General features: G+C 37.2%; 1 long non-coding RNA gene and 1 pseudogene across 1 annotated transcript in view; one reads left to right on the forward strand and one right to left on the reverse strand.

Annotated features, from left to right (window-relative positions):
* Positions 1-1,161: 1,161 nt before the first annotated feature.
* LOC144613023 (uncharacterized) overlaps positions 1,162-19,008 on the reverse strand; it is a 68,344-nt gene continuing 50,497 nt past the window's right edge. The window contains exon 3 of the long non-coding RNA XR_013550331.2: positions 1,162-1,365. This is a non-coding gene — a long non-coding RNA (uncharacterized LOC144613023). The remainder of the gene's footprint in view (positions 1,366-19,008) is intronic.
* On the forward strand, positions 10,896-13,024 carry LOC132660792 (zinc finger protein 131-like; annotated as a pseudogene).

Raw genomic sequence — 19,008 nt, forward strand, 5'->3', positions numbered from 1 at the left:
CCTCAAAGTATCAATGTGCTATGGGAACAATTTATTCTATGCTTGCATTACATATCATTGGTTATAGGTCAACTACCACAAATTTTCTCATTCGAGGACCCAACCTGAAAGAGACCCTGTCTGAAACATGATGCTCTGTAAACAGAAAGAAAAAACAAGATAGGTTCAGGAAGCAAGTATTAACATAAACATCAACTCATACACCATTGGCCAAAGCAAGTCACATGGCCATTCCCAAGGTCTTCAAAGAAGACAACACATATTTCCTTTATCCAAATGATTCAGTCTAGCACAATCACCTTTCTGATCACAAATATTTGCATACCTCTTTTATTCACACAAAATGAATGAGACTCTAAATGTTTTTCCAACCAGGTTGGAAATCCAGGATCTTGTTCTAGCCTCTATACCAGATTTAAGCCTTCCTGACTCAGACACCTATAAACAACAACAAAATAAAACAGATGATATCTTCCCTACACACATCCAACATACAATGGTGGGATGGGGACAGGATAATGATGATAGATGTTGCTATTCAACAAAGAGAATAACTGGAAGGCACAGCAGTCATTGGTTGATAGCAATGCTGAAGGCTTATGGGACTAATGTTGCAATAAACCTGTATCTTGGGGAATAGACACATTCTTGTTTAAGGCCAGGTTTTGTTATTTGGGATTAGCTCCCCAACCTATGTTTTCCCATAGTCCTTGGTTACTCCTCAGAGGTGCTCCCTTTTCCAATATCTTCCTTGGCCACACATGAAGAAGGTGTAGGAGAATATGCAGCTCTTTGGGGCTGGGCAGCTTTCTCAGTCTACCCACTGCCAGAAATAGCTTTGGGAATCACAGCTGCTTTTAATCCAAGTTGGCAACTCTTTTGGCATCAACAGTTATTTAAAAACTTTTTATTACTATGTTATAACCAGCTTCATGTGTCAGTAATCACACCACCATTATTTTTGTGATATACATCTTTCTACATTCACAACTGGTAGTTTTAGTTTATCAGGATTCTACTAGACCAGTCCCTTAATCTTTGTCCACCAGCTGATTTTATAAAACTAAAAGAATAAACTTCCCCCTGCAGTACACTTTGTCCACGTAGAGGTTTTAACAATATATAACATGGCACACTCTTGATCTGGTCTTTGTCCCAAGGCTGAACTCCAATGAGCCCTTATTGCTTAAAGCATTTCTGTTTCTCCTCTTTTTTAACTAGTTGGAGAAAAAACACAACTTCACCTTTCAACCATTCAAGTCCTAGAATTTCTCGATTCCTTCTGTTCTCTTCCATTCCTTCTTGCAAACTTCCTGGTTCTTTTCTAAGATCCTTTCTTCCCGGTAGAACCTTGGCCAAAGGAAGCTAAAAAGAACCAAGGTGCATAAGTGACATTCTGTTCCTAACCTGTTCACTTAAAACCACATGCACATCAGGCACATTATCTGCTTGTATGTTATCACAACATTTTTATCAAATAATTTTCCACTGAAGAACACAGTGGAAACATCTTTTGGGCCTCCAATGGGTTTCCGTGCTACCCATTTCCGGATCCCAGAGTCAATTATTTGTTTAGCTGAATCCCACTTCTAGCAACCAAATTTGGTGTTTGCATTTTCCCGCCTAGTGAAGTTAAGCCATATTTTTTTAAAGCTTATTGTCATCCATATATCCTCTGTGGGGCAAAGGGTCTTTTCAAGTCTTTAGCCTGTTTTCTTCACTTGTATGTTACTTTCTTATTTTGGGGGTTTGAGACTCTATATATTCTAGATCCAAGTCCCTTACCAGACATGTGATTCACAAATATTTTCTCCCAGTTTGTAGCTTGATTTTTCATCTTCTTACCAATGTATTTCCCAGAGCAAAATATTTTAATTTAATAAATTTAATTCAGCACTTTTTTTTTTCTTTTATGGATTGTGATTTTGGTCCCATATCTAAAAAATCTTTGCCCAACCTCAGATCACAATGATTTTCTCCTATAATTTCTTTTGGAATTAAAATAAAAATAAAACCATTATAGTTTACATTTTATGTTTAGATCTATGGTCCATTTTAACTTAATTTTTGTATATCTCAGGTATAGGTCAAAGGTCTCTCTACTTTTGTTTTCTTTGTTGTTGTTGTTGTTGTTATGAATATCCAGTTGTTCCAAAACCATTTGTTGAAAACCACTATTTTTTCTCCATTGAATTGCCTTTGTACCATTGTCAAAAAAAATGAGTCATATTTTTGTGGGTCTATTTCTGAAATCTTCTGTATCCACTGACCTTTGTGTCTGCCCACTATCAATATCACTCTGTATTGATTGCTATAGCTTTATATTAAGACTTAATAATGAGTACTATGGGGGACACCTGGATGGCTCAGTCAGTTGACTGACTGACTTTGCCTTAGGTCACGATCTCACGGTTCATGAATTCTAGCCCTGGTGGGGCTTTGTACTCACAACTCAGAGACTGGAACCTGCTTCAGATACTGTGTGTGTGTCTCTCTCTGCCCATCCCCTGCTCGCGCTCACTCTCTCTCTCTCTCTCAAAAATAAACATTAAATTTTTTTTTAGAAAGACTTAATATTGAGTACTATGGAGGCTCTTAGGTGGCCCAGTCAGTTGAGCATCTGACTCTGTCTCAGGTCATGATTTCACAGTTTGTGAGTTCAAGCCCCACATCAGGCTCAATGCTGTAAGGGCGGAGACCACTTTGGATTCTCTATCCCCCCCACCAGCTCTAGTCTCTCTGTCCCTCCCCCAACATACTCTCTCAAAAATAAACTCTAAAAAATTATTTTTAATAAATAAAAAGGAAAAAAATACTGAGTACTGTGATTTCTCCAACTTTATCCGTTTTAAAATAGATCTGGCTATTCAGATTCCATCTCTTTTTCATAAAATGTTGGAATCATCTGGATAGATCATAGGTCTGTATCTATGAGATGATACTGATAATGACAGATCAATTTGGAAAAATATGACATATATGTTGAAACTTCCAATCCATTTACATGGTATATCTCTGCAGTTCTTTAGATCTTTTATTTCTTTCATCTCTGTTTTGTAGGTTTTAGCAAAAAGGTCCCTTCCTTATCTTTTTTTTATAACTATTGTCAATGGCATCCTTGGCAAATTTTGGGTTCAAGGTTTTCATTGCTTTTTTTTTTGAACAAATGTACAACTTTTTAATGTATTCACCTTGTACCCTACAATATTACTGAACTCACTTGTTAGTTCTAGGAATATTTTTGTAGATTGGGATATTCTACATAAATAATCATCTTGTCTGTGAATAGGAGCAGTTTTATTTATTTATTTTCCAATCTGGATTGGGGTTTTGTATGTCTGTCTGTTTCTTTGTTTTTCCTTATTTTGATGGGTAGGACTTCTAGTAGGATGTTGAAGAAGCATGGTAAGGGTAGACATTCACCTGTGGGAAAGCATGAGGTTATTGCCATTAGGCATGATGTTAGTTGTGGTCTTTTCTTAGATGCTCTTTATCAGACTGAGGAAGTTCCCTTCTATTACTAGCATGCTGAAAATTATTAAGTGATGTTGAATTTTTTCAAGTTACATTCCTTCAGCACTTGATATGAGCATGTGGTTTTTCTTTAGATGGTTAATATGGTGGATTATACTAACTGTATTATTTCCCAAAGTCCCTATGAGGAAAATATAGAGAATGGATTTTGGAACTGTTTCCTAATAAACACATTTAAAGACATGAATTTCCATACAGCACAATTTAGCTGCATCCTAGGAATTCTGATATGTAGTGTTTTCATTTTCATTCAATATGAAATATTTCTAATTTTTCTTTTAATTTCTTTTGTGACCTATGGGTTACTTGGCTGCATATTCTTTGATTTATAAATATTTGGTGTTACAAACCAAATGGTGTGTTTTATTGTTTTATTGTGGTCAGGGAATATAATCTTTGTGATCTCAGTCTTTTTAAATTTAATGAGACTTGTTTGATACACCAAGAGATGGTCCATCTTGATCAATTTTCTGTGTGGATCTGAAAGGACTATGCAGTGCAGTTGTTGCTATAGCATTCTATGTAACTGTCACTTAGGCTGAGTATACTGATTGTCCTGTTCAGGTCTTCCATATTCCTACTGGCGGTCTTTCTACTTGTTCTATCATTTATTAAAAAGGATCACTGCCACCTTCAAATATAATCATAAACTTATCCATATTGCTTTCCACTTTCTCTGATAGTTTTTCTTCATATGTTGTTAAACCTGTAATTCAGTTCATACTGTTATATGTGGTTATACTTTTTATAAATTGAAACTGTTGTCATTATAAAACATCTCGATCTCTTGTGCCTTATTCTAAAGTTTACATGGTCTGAAATTAATATATCCACTGTGCCTGTTTTATAATCAGTATTTGCATAATGTATCTTTTACAAACTTTTTTTATCTGTATCTTTTTAAAAATGTTTCTTTTTTTTTTTATTTTTGAGAGAGACAGACAGACAGAGAGTGAGCAGGGGAGGGGCCGAGAGAGAGCGAGACTCAGACTCTGAAGCAAACTCCAGGTTCAGAACTGTCAGCACAGAACCTGACATAGGGACTGAACCCATGAACTGTGAGATCATGACCTGAGACCAAGTCAGAGACTTAACCAACTGAGCCACTCAGGCGCCTCAATCTCTGTCTTTTTTGGGGGGAGGGTGGGGTGGGAGTGGGGGGTGAAGAATCCTAAGCAGGCTCCATTCTCAGAGCAGAGCCTGACCTGAGGCTTCATCTCACCAATGTGAGATAATGACATGAGCGGAAATCAATAATCGAACACTTGACACACTGAGACACCCAGGTGCCACCTATTTATCTGTATATTATTTAAGCTGGGTTTTATTTGTTTCTGCAAACTAACAATCTCTACCTTTTATTTTTTTTAATATGAAATTTATTGTAGAATTGGTTTCCACACAAAACCCAGTGCTCATCCGAACAGGTGCTCTCCTCAATGCCCATCACCCACTTTCCCCTCTATCCCACTCCCACCCCCATCAACCCTCAGTTTATTCTCAGTTTTTAAGAATCTCTTATGGTTTGCCTCCTTCCCTCTCTGTAACTTTCCCCCCCCCTCCTTCCCCTCCTCCTTGGTCTTCCATTAAGTTTCTCAGGATCCATATAAGAGTGAAAACATATGGTATCTGTCTTTCTCTGTATGACTTATTTCACTTAGCATAACACTCTCCAGTTCCATCCACGTTGCTACAAAAGGCCATATTTCATTCTTTCTCATTGCCACGTGGTGTTCCATTGTGTATACAAACCACAATTTCTTTATCCATTCATCAGTTGATGGACATTTAGGCTCTTTCCATAGTTTGGCTATGGTTGAGAGTGCTGCTATAAACATTGGGGTACAAGTGCCCCAATGCATCAGTACTCCTGTATCCCTTGGGTAAATTCCTAACAGTTCTATTGCTGGGTCGTAGGGGAGATCTATTTCTAATTTTTTGAGGAAACGACACTGTATTGCAGAGCAGCTGCACCAGTTTGCCTTCCCACCAACAGGGCAAGAGAGTTCCCGTTTCTCCACATCCTCTCCAGCATCTATAGTCTCCTGATTTGTTCATTTTAGCCCCTCTGACTGGCGTGAGGTGGTATCTGAGTGTGGTTTTGATTTGTATTTCCCTGATGAGGAGCAACGCTGAGCATCTTTTCACGTGCCTGTTGGCCATCTGGATGTCTTCTTTAGAGAAGTGTCTATTCATGTCTTCTCCCGTTTCTTCACTGGATTATTTATTTTTTGGGTGTGGAGTTTGGTGAGCGCTTTATAGATTTTGGATACTAGCCCTTTGTCCAATGTGTCATTTGCAAATATCTTATCCCATTCCATTGGTTGCCTTTTAGTTTTGTTGATTGTTTCCTTTACTGTGCAGAAGCTTTTTATCTTCAGGAGGTCCCAATGGTTCATTTTTGCTTTTAATTCCCTTGCCTTTGGAGATGTGTCAAGTAAGAAATTGCTATGCCTGAGGTCACAGAGGTTTTTTCCTGCTTTCTCCTCTAGGGTTTTGACGGTTTTCTGTCTCACATTCAGGTCCTTTATGTATTTTGAGTTTATTTTTGTGAATGGTGTAAGAAAGTGGTCTAGTTTCATCCTTCTGCATGTTGCTGTCCAGTTCTCCCAGCACCATTTGTTAAAGAGACTGTCTTTTTTCCATTGGATATTCTTTCCTGCTTTGTCAAAGATTAGTTGGCCATACTTCTATGGGTCCAATTCTGGAGTCTCTATTCCATTCCATTGGTCTATGTGTCTGTTTTTGTGCCAATACCATGCTATCTTGATGATTACAGCTTTGTAGTAGAGGCTGACGTCTGGGATTGTGATGCCTCCTGCTTTGGTCTTCTTCAAAATTACTTTGGCTATTCAGGCCTTTTGTGATTCCATACAATTTTTAGGATTGCTTTTTCTAGCTTTGAGAAGAATGCTGGTGCAATTTTGATTGGGATTGCATTGAATGTGTAGACAGCTTTGGGTAGTATTGACATTTTAACAAGGTTTATTCTTCCAATCCCTGAGCATGGAATGTTTTTCCATTTCTTTCCATCTTCTTCAATTTCCTTCATAAGCTTTCTATGTTTTTCAGCATACAGATCTTGTATATCTTTGGTTAGATTTATTCCTAGGTATTTTATGCTTCCTCGTGCAATTGTGAATGGGATCAGTTTCTTTATTTGTCTGTTGGTTCATTATTAGTGTATAAGAATGCAACTGATTTCTGCACATTGATTTTGTATCCTGCAACTTTGCTGAATTCATGTATCACTTCTAGCAGACTTTTGGTGGAATCTATCGGGTTTTCCATGTATAATATCATGTGTCTGCAAAAAGTGAAAGCTTGACTTCATCTTTGCCAACTTTGATGCCTTTGATTTCCTTTTGTTGTCTGATTGCTGATGCTAGCACTTCCAACACTACGTTAAATAACAGCAATGAGGGTGGACATCCCTGTCGTGTTCCTGACCTCAGGGAGAAAGCTCTCAGTTTTTCCCCATTGAGGATGATATTAGCGGTGGGCTTTTCATAAATGGCTTTTATGATGTTTAAGTGTGTTCCTTCTATCCCAACTTTCTCGAGGGTTTTTATTTAGAAAGGATGCTGAGTTTTGTCAAATGCTTTTTCTGCTTCGATTGACAGGATCAATGGCCCTTATCTTTTCTTTTATTAATGTGATGTATCACATTGATTGATTTGCAACTATTGAACCAGCCCTGCAGGCCAGGAATGAATCCCACTTGATCATGGTGAAGAATTCTTTTTATAAGCTGTTGAATTCGATTTGCTAGTATCTTATTGAGAATTTTTGCATCCATAATCATCAGGGATATTGGCCTGTAGATCTCTTTTTTTACTGGGTGTCAGTCTGGTTTAGGAACCAAAGTAATGCTGGCTTCATAGAATGAGTCTGGAAGTTTTCCTTCCCTTTCTATTTTTTGGAATAGCTTGAGAAGGATAGGTATTATCTCTGCTTTAAATGTCTGGTAGAATTACCCAGGGAAGCCATCTGGTCCTGGACTCTTATTTGTTGGGAGATTTTTGATAACGGATTCCATTTCTTTGCTGGTTTGGGGTCTGTTCTAATTTTCTCTTTCTTCCTGTTTGAGTTTAGAAGTGTGTGGGTGCTTAGGAATTTGTCCATTTCTTCCAGGTTGTCCAGTTTGTTGGCATATAATTTTTCACAGTATTCCCTGATAACTGCTTGTATTGCTCAGAGACTGGTTGTAATGATTCCATTTTCATTCATGATGTGATCTATTTGGGTCATCTCCCTTTTCTTTCTGAGAAGCCTGGTTTACCAATTTTGTTTATTTTTTCAAAAAACCAACTCTTGGTTTCATTGATCTGCTCTACACGTTTTTTAGATTCTATATTGTTTATTTCTGATCCTTATTATTTATCTTCTTATGCTGGGTATGGGTGTCTTTGCTGTTCTGCTTCTATTTCCTTTAGGTGTGCTGTTAGATTTTGTATTTGGGATTTTTCTTGTTTCTTGAGATAGGCCTGGATTGCAATGTATTTTCCTCTCAGGACTGCCTTCACTGCATCCCAAAGCGTTTGGATTGTTGTATTTTCATTTTCATTTGTTTCCATATGTTTCTTAATTTCTTCTCTAATTGTCTGGTTTACCCATTCATTCTTTAGTAGGGTGTTCTTTAACCTCCATGCTTTTGGAGGTTTTCCAGACTTTTTCCTGTGGTTGATTTAAAGTTTCATAGCATTGTGGTCTGAAAGTGTGCATGGTATGATCTCAATTCTTTTATACTTATGAAAGGTTGTTTTGTGACCCAGTATGTGATCTATCCTGGAGAATGTTCCATGTGCACTTGAGAAGAAAGTATATTCTGTTGCTTTGGGATGCAGAGTTCTAAATATATCTGTCAAGTCCATCTGATCCAATGTATCATTCAGGGCCCTTGTTTCTTTTTTGATCCTGTGTCTAGGTGATCTATCCATTGTTGTTAGTGGGGTATTGAAGTCCCCTGCAATTACCACATTCTTATCAATAAGGTTGCTTATGTTTGTGATTGTTTTATATATTTGGGGGCTCCTGTATTCGGCACATAGACATTTGTAATTGTTAGCTCTTCCTGATGGATAGACCCTGTAATTATTATATAATGCCCTTCTTCATCTCTTGTTAAAGCCTTTAATTTAAAGTCTAGTTTGTCTGATACAAGTATGGCTACTCCAGCTTTCTTTTTACTTCCAGTAGCATGATAGATAGTTCTCCATCCCCTCACTTTCAATCTGAAGGTGTCCTCAGGTCTAAAATGAGTCTCTTGTAGACAGAAAATAGATGGGTCTTGTTTTTTTTATCCATTCAGATACCCTATTTCTTTTGGTTGGAGTATTTAGTGCAATTACATTCAGTGTTATTATAGAAAGATATGGGGTTAGAGTCATTGTGATGTCTGTAGGTTACATGCTTGTACTGATATTTCTAGTACTTTGTGGTCCTTGTAACATTTCACTCACAGATTCCCCGTTAGGATCTCTTATAGGTCTGGTTTAGTGGTGATGAATTCCTTCAGTTTTTGTTTGTGTGGTAAGACCTTTATCTCTCCTTCTATTCTGAATGACAGACTTGCTGGATAAAGAATTCTCAGTTGCATATTTTTTCTGTTCATCCCATTGAATATTTCCTGCCATTCCTTTATGGCCTGCCAAGTTTCAGTAGATAGATGTCACTAGTCTTATCGGTCTCCCTTTATATGTTAGAGTATGTTTATCCCTAACTGCTTTCATAGTTTTCTCTTTATCCTTCTATTTTGCCAGTTTCACTATGATATGTCATGCTGAAGATCGATTCAAGTTATATCTGAAGGGAGTTCTCTGTGCCTCTTGGATTTCAATGCCTGTTTCCTTCCCCAGATCAAGGAAGTTCTCAGCTATGATTTGTTAAAGTACACCTTCAGCCCTTTTCTCTCTCTTCTTCTTCTGGAATTCCTATGATATGGATATTGTTCAGTTTGATTGCATCACTGAGTTCTCTAATTCTCCCCTCATACACCTGGATTTTTTTTATCTCTTTTTCTCTTCTTCCTCTTTTTCCATAACTTTATCTTCTAACTCATCTATTGTCTCCTCTGCCTCTTCAATCCGTGCTATGGCCACCTCCAGTTTATTTTGCACCTCATTTATAGCATTTTTTAGCTCCTCGTGACTATTTTTTAGTCCCTTGATCTCTGTAGCAATAGATTCTCTGCTGTCCTGTGTGCATTTTTCAAGTCCAGCGATTAATTTTATGACTATAATTCTAAATTCTTGTTCCATTACATTGCTTAAGTCATTTTTGATCAATTTGTTAGCTGTTGCCACTTCCTGGAGTTTCTTTTGAGGAGAATTCTTCCATTTCATCATTTTGGGTAGTGCCTGTGGTAGCTCCAAACTGCAGGGCACTTCCCCTGTGCTGTCTGGAGAAACTTGTGTTGGTGGGCAGGGCCACAGTCAGACCCAATGTGTGCCCCCAGCCCATCAGTGGAGCCACAGTCAGACTGGTGTGTACCTTATCTTCCCCTCTCCCAGGGGCAGCATCACTGTGGAGTCATGTGGCCCTGTCTGGGCTCCTTGCACACTGACAGGCTTGTAGTGCTGCTTTGATGGGATCTGGCCAAGGGCATATTATCCAGGGTGGATCCACAAGGTGAACAGGGGCAGGAGGGGTAGGCTTAGCTATCTTTGCCCTTGGTGGTCCCCTTCAGGAGGTGCCTGCAGCACTGGGATGGAGGCAGGCCCATTTGAGGGATGGATCCACAGAAGCACAGCATTGGGCATTTGCATGGTGCAAGCAAGTTCCATGATGGGAACTGGTTCCCTTTGGAATTTTGGCTCTAATTGGAATATATATATATATATGTGTGTGTGTGTGTGTGTGTGTGTTTGTAAATATTTTCGCATTTAATGTTGGATCTCATTCTCTGTATGATTGCTATAATAAAGTTTATTTCTACATATTTTGTGAAGCTAACAATTCAGTGAATTATACATGTAAATATAACAAATAGGTGAAAACATATTTACCAATAGATTACTATTTCTGATTCTTTTCATTCCATAATTCCAAGTTCATTTGTTATATATGTATTTTTGCATTTAAAAAACTTTCTTTAACAACTTTTAGTGTAATTCCGCTGGCATTTAATTATCTCACCTCTGAAAAAAATACTTGGCTGTTATTTTTAAAAGACATTTTCAGCCCCAGCCAGATCAGCAGAGGCAGGGCCCAGGCACTTGGGAGGTGATGGAGGGCAAGGAGCTGTTTAGGGGTAGGGAACAGTAAGATTTAGATTCACCCAGAGAGGGGAGAGCAGGGAAAAAGCTCTGAGGGCCCTAGAGGTGAGAGGGCAGATTAAGATCTAGAGCAACCTGATGGCCATGGAGGCCCAAGAGATGATGCAACACCTTCAGGAGTTTCCAGAACATCAAAAAATGATCATGGGCCAATTGAATGAACAATGAGACAAAGATCAGTTTACTAACATCACCCTGATTGCCGACAGACATGATTTTAAGGCCCACAAGGCCGTTTTGGCTACTTACAGTAAGTTCTTCTACAAATTCTTTCAGGAGTTTACTCAGGAACCTTTAGTGGAAGTTAAACTTGTTAGTAAAATGGCCTCCATCATTTAATTGAGTTCACATATACAGAAAAATTGATGATACAAAGAGAAGAGGAGACCAATGATGTATAGAAAGCAGCAGAGTTTCTACAAACACTAGAAGCTATCAAAGCCTTTGAAGTCAGGAACAAAGAAAACTAAGCTCCCCTAAAGGAAAATACCACAGGAAAAAGTGAGGCAAAAGAGAGAGAGAGAGAGAGAGAGAGAGAGAGAGAGAGAGAGAGAGAGATTGCAGAAACTTCAAATGTTATCACTGAGTCATTGCCATCTGCAGAGTCAGAACCTATTGAAATTGGAGGTTGCTGAAGGCACAATCGAGGTGGAACATGAAGGCATTGAAATGTTGGAGGAAGTGGCTTGTGCCAAGCAGTCTATAAAGTACATCAGAGCACAGCTTCTTCTGATGATTCCACCCTAGCTCTGTTGGCAGATATTATGATGAAAGTACCATCTGGGTGATAGAAAAGAGCAGATTAAAGAAGAGGGTTGTACATCTGACCCCACAAGCAAACCAGTAGAAGGTATGTAAATTGTGGAATTTCAGCTGTCACATGTGAAAGACTCGATCCCTTGGGAGAAATGTAATTGTTCATTTAAACCACTTTACCATTTTTAAATTTTTTTAATGTTTTTATTTATTTTTGAAGGAAAGAGAGAGAGACAAGGCATGAGCAGGGGGAGAAACAGAGAGAGAGGGAGAACAGAATACGAAGCAGGCTCCAGGCTCTGAGCTGTCAGCACAGAGCCAGATGCGGGGCTCAAATGCACAAACTATGAGATCATAACCTGAACTGAAGTCGGATGCTTAACCGACTGAGCTACCCAGACCCAACAATCATTTTACCATTTTAATGAACACTGAAACCACACTCCACTGAGAGCCTCAAGTGTGAAATATGCAATAAAAGGTATCGCTGGGAGAGCATGTGGAGACAGCAACTCAACTGTTAACACCTCAGAGAAGGTGGAGTCAGTATGCAGCAAAGGACTGGGGGAAAATTTCACATGTGTCAATACTATGAGAAACAATGTGACCACTTTGGACATTTTAAAGAACGTCTCTGAAAACATGCAGGTGAAACACCTTGTGAATGTCCAAATTGTCATGAACGATCTGCCAGAAATGGCATCCTCAAATGTCACCTGACTGTGTGCCAAACTGGAGTGGGGACACAAAAAGGGAAGAAAATGCTTTAACAATGTCAGGTCCGTAACAATGTGTTTAACAACAGGGACCAGTTCAAAGATCATTTTGTAATACACACTGGAGATAAACCCCACCATTGCAGTCTATGTGACTTGTGGTTTATGCAAGGAAATGAATTAAGGAGGCATCTGGGTAATACTCACAGTATTTCAGAGTGTCTAGTAACCAAAGTTATTTCAGTAGAAACACGCATGCAAACTGAACCCCATGATTAATGACTATTATAGAACAAGTTGGGAAGGGGAATATGTTACCATTGCTTTCAATGTGTGGATTCAGCACAAGTCACTGTGGAACAGGTCCATCCCGATCTGCTCCAGGACAGCCAAGTGCATGATTCACAGATGAGTGAACTTCCAGGGCAGGTCCAGGTGGGTTATCTAGAACCGGGTCAAATTCAGACTGAAGAACGTACTGAAGTATCTGTGGAGCAGCTGAATGAATGGGTAAATCAGATGCCAGAGGAAGTACAAACTGAACTTCTAGAAGCTAATTTGGAACAAGTGACCCCTGAAATCATGAACCAGGAGGAGAGAGAGCCCATCCAAGCAGATGCTGTTGAGGCTGCCAGAGAAGCCTTCAAAGATGCTGATGGTTTAGAGACCAAACCAAGAGTCGATTCCCAAGTTGAAAGGGCAGAGAATGAAAACAGAGTACCTGTGCCTGTTTTAGAATGAAATAACAAATGAATATTTTTTTTTAATTTATGTGTTGGGTTTTTGAATTGATGATGAGCAATGTGACTGTCCTTAAGCTAACAGACAAATGGACCAATGTTAAAATCTTTTCTGTTGTGAACTGTTTCTATTGAAACAAACTGACCCCTCCCCCATTTAATGCCACACAGGAGGGATCTTTCCCATAAGTGCATGGGAAGCTTTGAGAAGTATTATTTCTGGAAACTTCAATGGATTATATTCTTATGGTACAGCTGGGTATGAATGTATTTTCATCGTGATAATGGTTTCTCCCTTCTCTCTTTCCCAGGTCATGTTCTTTCTCAGATGTTTTCCATGTTATAAAATCAAACCTGAAATCATTAGAAGACAAGTTTATGTATTCTAAATCATGTTAGAACATTGAATGTATAGTAAACACAAGGCTGCATGAAGAAAAATACATTGTTACTGTGCAGTTAGATGTTGGTTTCTGGCCCTCTTTACTTTTTTTAAATGTTTTATTTATTTTTGAGAGAGAGAGAGAGAGAGAGTACAAGTGGGGACAAAGCAGAGAGAGAGGGAGACAGACTCTGAAGCAGGCTCCAGGCCCTGAGCTGTCAGCACAGAGCCTGACATGGGGTATGAACTCATGAACCCCAAGATTGTGACCTGTGTGGAAGTCAGATGCTTAAGTGACTGAGCCACCCAGACGTCCCTGTCCTTCTTTAGTTCGAACAAACTTCTTGTCTATACTGATAGTCACAGATGTCATCTCAGCAACAGAAACAGAGGTGGTGACATTTCAAGAACATAAAAAAAAGCACACCCTTGTACCTTTTCAAAACCAACTAAACTTCTATAACGTGTCTCTTATTCTTTCAAAGTATGTGTTGTAAGGAGCAATGTAGGTGATACTCTAGTACTTTATGTTTTTGCTTATAGTGGCAACTACTGATTATTTTTCTTGGTAAGTTAGATTGAGAAATTTTATTTAATGGCAACTGAAGGGCCATTTCCAAATGGGAAAATTCCTTTATATCTGTCTTCAACTTTTTTTGGTAAAAAGTTGCATTAGTATTTTACCACCATATGTAGAAAAGAGGAGCATCATTTAAAAATTAATACATTTAAAATAAAGTACAAAGAAAAATATGTATATGTCAGGTTTTGTTTTGAATGAATCTTTTTCTCTGATCCTAATGTAAAGATCTTGTGCTATAACTTTTAAAACCATACAAATAAGAGTGCTAAACTGTGGGCTTCAAAGTAGGTGCGTTTAACCAGTATTACTTGGAAAATAAAATAGAAGAAAGGAAGAAAGAAAGAAAGAAAGAAAGAAAGAAAGAAAGAAAGAAAGAAAGATATTTTCATGGGGTTTATTGTCTTCTGGTTTGTACAGTATCTTATACAATGTCTGTTGTAATTCTTTGTCCCTTTGTATGTAATGTGTCCTTTTCTCTTGCTATTTTTAAGATTTTCTGATAATTTTTTAAATGTGTCAAGATGTGGTTTTCATCATGTTTATCCTGCTTGAAGCTTATTGAATATCTTACACCTGTGAGTTTACAGTGTTCATCAAATTTGCAAAGATTTTTTTTATTATTTCTCCAAATATTTTTCATGTTTCTTTCTCTTGTATCATTTGTGGAATCAAATTACATATATTTAGATTATTTATCTAAGAACTCACTGATATTATTCTCTTGTGGTCTCTTTCTATGGGCTTAATTTTGGGAAGTTTATATTTCTGTCTTTAGGTTTATTGATGATTTGTTCTGAAGTGTCTATTCTGTGAAGTGCAGATTTTTTTTTTCTGCAGAGTCTAATCTACTGTTGACTTTTCATTTTATTTGATGTCTCTGTGTGTGTGTACCTTTACTATCCTTCCTCTATTCATGTTTTCTTTTAAATTCTTGAAAATGTTTATAATTTCTCTTTTAACATGCATTCGAATTCTACTGTCTGCATTATTTCTGAGTCTGTTCCTATTAACTGACTTTTCTCCTGATTAATTTTTCCCTGCTTTTTAGTATGTCCACTGATATTTTCATTAGATGCTAGACAATAAATTTTATGTTATTAGTTCATGGATTGTGTTGTTTTTATTTAAAGAGTTTGGGCTTTTCTGATAGGCAATCAAGTTATTTGCAATTTAGTCTGAAGGGCTCAAAGATTGTCTTAAGTTTTTGAAGGTACTTATACAGTATTCTTTAGGAGTAGATTATTCCCACTATTGAAGCAGAGCTCATATGGGGTTTTTACTGAATGTCTGCAAACCATCAACAAGGGCTCTTTCTTCTGGCTGGTGGAAAAATCAAATGATTTCCATTCCTGGAGGAGTTCTGGGTTCCATTCAGCTCAGAGTTTCCCAGTTACTCAATTTTCCAAATTCTTGGAGCTTTCATTTGATGGACTGATTTCCCCATACTCAGCAAAATTTATAGAAATCCATCTTCAGATTTGTGGAGCTCTTTTCCTGTATAAATTCCTCCTTTCCAGAATTCTACTCTGTAACTTCCAGCAGCTTCGAAGTCCCTGACCCCTGATCTCCATCTCATCAACCCACTAGAACATTATGAAACACTTGGAACATCTCTCTCTGCTGTCTGTTTGGGGATGTGCCCCTGGGCAAAAAGCCAGCATGGTCATCAGGCTCAACTCATTTGCTTCCCTTCAGGGATCATGATCCAATGAGTTCTGTTGTTTAATGTCTGAAAAGAGTTGGTTCATAGATTTTGTCAAGTTTGCTAATTGTTTAAGACAGGAAATTAAATCCAGTCCTTTTACTCCTTCATGGCAGAAATAGAAACTGTCATATAATTTTTTTAATCTAGAGAAGTATTTCCTTGTTTTTCAAAAGAATAGAACAGTTGTTTTAAAATTGATGTTCAAATGGTTTGTCTAATCATTTCTTCATTACTACATTAAGATCACACACTCTTGTCAGGAAAACTACAAAAAGATTCTGTGATCCTTCAGTGTATATATCAGAAGGCATATAATAAAGTAACTCATTGTTTATAACATATATTTAGATTTAAATACCGTGTAATTATTCATATTCTCAGGTTCAGATCACATCTTTTTCCTGATAAAATCCTTTGTTTTTCCCAAATAGTGAGGCGCTTTTTCTGGTATTGATTCATCTCTATACAGTAGAAATATATATATATATATATATATATTCTAGATGGTTACATATTGCATAGAAGAAACAGATATTTATTTCGATATACATTATCCTGAAAATATCGTTTTATGCAGTATGGCAAATAGTATGTTATTAACATTTATTATACTAGAAACTGATTTTTTCTTTTTATACTTTCCTTATATACAAAAAAGTATGGTTTATATTTTTATTTGACCCAAGTTTGATTTATTTCCCCACTCTGTGATTCAGAGAGGTTCTCAATAGTCAGTGTATGTTCTGCCCCATTTACCATGGCAGTTTTCATTAAAAATTATAAATGAGGATATAAAGTCTCTTAAAAGCATCACTGAATAACAGGATCAGATAAATAGCTAAGCGATCAGCTGCTATGGTTTTTACACTGTAAAGGAGAAAATTATTTAACATAGTACTTACTATAGCATTTGCCTTAACTAAACACTGGTTCTCTTATGCACCCTCTTCTCTCTTTCTGAGCAGGAAGATACCATAGTGCCCCAGTCACAAAATCAAAAATGCTTGATTCTGAGACCTATGCTCTGTTTAAACACTAATATTTCTTATATATAGCTAAGATTTAATATAAGGCTAACCCAACATTGTTCTCTTTGCCAGTTCTAACACTGGTTCCAAAAGCACATTTAATTCCCAGGGATACGCTGGATCCACTTCATGACACAGTGAACCCTGGCTGTATATTGCAGCTAATGATCTCAACTATGCAAATGAAGCTGTAACATCTGTAATTACAAAGAATATCACTGTAAATCATTTGACATGAATAAGCAGCCTCATTGCACTTCAGGAAAGGCTTTTTAATGAACAAGGTCTAATAATTTTAAAGGCTTAATGAGCAATTATGCTAAAACCGATGATAGCACTAAGAAGATTCATCATAATTTATTGTTTTTTCTCAGATGTGATTTCTAATAATAGCATAGGCAAGATCATGATTGAGGTTCTACCCTTATCAACACACCATTTTCATTACAAAATGAATCCCCCCATACCTAATGCTATCCATTCTAACCAGTGGGAAGGAGAAAAAGAGAACTGCTATTTATTAAAGATCATTACTACAAAGACTCTCATATATTAACTCATCTAATATACAACTAAATAACACTATATGATATTTATTATTTTTTTAAGTATATTATTATGTTCACATTTTTAATATGAGGAAACATAGACTCAGATATATTCAGGAATGTCTCCAAAGATTAGAAAGATAAGGAGAGAAAGAATTTGAATTGGACCCAGAATAACAGACTTTAAACCTAATACCCTTTCCACTGTATTACACTTCCTCTCTTTTATACCACTATAGCTACATACTGCATTAATTCAATGTACAACACTAGTAATTTGACTCCTATTCCTGTTTATGCATTTTGCTTAAACATTGATATATTAATATGCTTCACATTTTTTAAAAATTTTATTTGAGCTGATTTTATCTGATTCCCATGGAAGATAATATGACTTAATTCAGTAAGTCATATCATGCATGTCTCATGTCAAGCTAATTTATAAATGGAAGACATTTGTAAATAGCTATCCATTATACTCATGTTTACACCTGCTTCTGTCTTCATTGCACCTATCACTTCTGCTAAATGCCTGAACAAATGGGAGAAATATGGCTTTCCAGAGTCTCAATATATTCACTAGTGTCTTGTGATCCTCTGAAATCCCTACACTCACTTGTTTTTTCTTCTGCTCATCAGGAAGCCATTTCGTTAATTTGTCCTATGGGCAAAAAAGTTTTGTTTGCCTAAACACAATGCAAACGTCCATGTACATAATGAACAACATTAATGCCATTTTATTTGGGGGACTTAACAGGGTAATTAGTAGCAGTCCTTAGCTCAGAAGAGCCAATGTCTTTCTTTTTGTTTTGTTTTGTTTTTCGCTATCTCTTGTCTATTTTGATCACAGTAATATGAGCTAAGTGAACTTAATAAAAGTGAGAGGCCCCTCATTTCTTTTTTTTTAAGCTTATTTATTTATTTTGAGAGAGAGAGCACAAAGTCGTGAGGGCAAAGAGAGAAGAGACATCGAAAATACCAAGCAGGCTCTGTACCCGCACAATGGAGCCAGATGCAGGGCTCAAACCCATGAACCCTGAAATCATGACCTTAGCCAAACTCAGATGCTTAACCAACTGAGCCACCCAGTTGCTCTGGACCCTCATTTCTTCTTGCCTTCTCACCTGGAAGGCTTGTATTATAAAACCAAACTACCAGGAAGCCCAGAACACTTAATTACTGCTAGTGATGATTTACCAGAATCAATATTTTAGAACTTATCTGTATCCTAATTTAAGTCTTCCAAACCATGGTCATCAGAGTAATAACCAAGTAAATAAAATTTTCATCGTTTCTTCTGTCTTTTGGGGGAACTTATATAATGTCAATAAAATCAGATCTGAGCCTGCAAAGCTATGTAGAAATAACTGGAAAAAATATATCAGAAAAGATTCATTTCCAAATGTGTTCATTTCCCCAGTGCCAAACACAAATGTATCAGTTGAGGAAATCTAATGTCTTCAGAGGACCAAGGTCACCAAATGTTGTAGGCTCTATGAAAAGCCTACCATTTTATTTCAAATTGACACATTGCCCCATCTAGTTGAAACTCCACAGCTCATGTGCAAGTGCAATTTAGTTTAGGTTCTTATTAAACTGACTCAAAACACTTTAAAATGAAAGCTCCTGAAATTAGAAAATGTGCTCTGGAAATGAAAATGGTAAAATAAAAACAATGGATCTCATATTTGCAACAAGTCTGAGAATCAATGCAAAATGAAAGTCTCAAGAGACAATAT

This window comes from Panthera onca, chromosome D1, assembly GCF_046562875.1.
Source record: "Panthera onca isolate mPanOnc1 chromosome D1, mPanOnc1 haplotype 2, whole genome shotgun sequence".
Taxonomy (NCBI): Eukaryota; Metazoa; Chordata; class Mammalia; order Carnivora; family Felidae; genus Panthera; species Panthera onca.